The 1,391-nt window shown below is 40.0% G+C and overlaps 1 protein-coding gene across 1 annotated transcript in view; it reads right to left on the minus strand.

Annotated features, from left to right (window-relative positions):
- LOC101845508 (cyclic nucleotide-binding domain-containing protein 2) overlaps positions 1-1,391 on the minus strand; it is a gene marked incomplete at its 3' end in the record, with an annotated part of 38,865 nt that overhangs the window by 3,683 nt on the left and 33,791 nt on the right.

A 1,391-nucleotide genomic window follows, 5' to 3' on the forward strand; every position in this document is an offset into this window, starting at 1 on the left:
TGCTTTTAGAAATAATACAATAACATTGTCTAAAATGTCCTTCTTCTTTAAAAATAAACACATTTTTACTCGACAACGGGTGGTCTTGGACAATTTCGACACTATAATAAAACACTACTAATAGTTGAAAATACTTTAAATCTCAATCGACACTGTTTATATCATCTAGGAAACAGACTTCTTCGACAATTTTTTGCTAGGGCCCACCAGTGCTGAATAAGATACAGCATCTTAGCAGATAGACAGAGATGCTCGATAAGACCCCCCCCCCCCTTTCCCGTGCCCAGTCCTATCAAATTGACATCATCTGATGAGTATAATGAGTGCACGTGATGTGATAGCCTTAAGTCAACACTAGGTTATGATAAGGTTAGTTTTGTAGATTTCGGTAGACTATATAATAATAAATAAATTAATAAATTACGCTTTTATTTGTCGCAGAAAGTCACTTTGGTTTACAATGGCAAACATAAATAGATATTCATAAATGTATAATTAAAAATACGTACATACATAAATACATGCACAAATACATACATAAATACATACACAATATTACACAAATACAGAACAGTTTACAATCATGCCATTGTCGGTCGCCACTGTGCAGCGCCCTGTATTTTGAGCTAGGGTTGTGGTGTCTTGCTCAAGGACACACCCCAGTGACCACCCATCTGATCCCTGTGTCACCGATACTTGCTTGACATTACTTGAGTTTAAACTCACTACTTACTTAACCATAGGAGCCCCTATAAGATGGTCGATGAGATAACTTCCGCACAAAATAAGTCAAACTAAAGTAAAGCCTGAAAACGAAGATTGGGTTGAACTCTCACTCCCCACAACAGACTTCAGAGAACACACATGTGCTGTCGTCAGTCAGTCAGTCAGTCAATCCGTCAGTCAGTCAGTCAGTCAGTCAGTCAGTCAGTCAGTCAGTCAGTTGGTCGGTCGGTCAGTCAATCAGTCAATCAGTCAGTCAGTCAGTCAGTCAGTCAGTTTACAACGTGTGCTAGTTCAGCTGATGCATTATTTATCTGATTCCATAGCGACCCGAACGTCAAGCATTGCTAAAAAAGAAGCATTAGTGCACACCACTGCTTGTCAATCTTTTTATAGCCACGCCCACTTTGGCCGTATTTGAAAAGTAAAATTTTCGTACCGCCCACCTGCATGTATTTCAAAGTGGGGCATTAGATAATACTTGTCACTATCCGGGTGATCCCCACCGATCACCAAAATTATCAAATCACCCTGCGCTGTTGTACACTACCGCATGCCCTACACACGATGATATCTCAGAGTTAATTTATTACAACATATCTCTGTCTGTCTGTCTGTCTGTCTGTCTGTCTGTCTGTCTGTCTGTCTGTCTGTCTGTCTGTCTGTCT

This window comes from Aplysia californica, unplaced genomic scaffold, assembly GCF_000002075.1.
Source record: "Aplysia californica isolate F4 #8 unplaced genomic scaffold, AplCal3.0 scaffold00001, whole genome shotgun sequence".
Classification (NCBI taxonomy): domain Eukaryota; kingdom Metazoa; phylum Mollusca; class Gastropoda; order Aplysiida; family Aplysiidae; genus Aplysia; species Aplysia californica.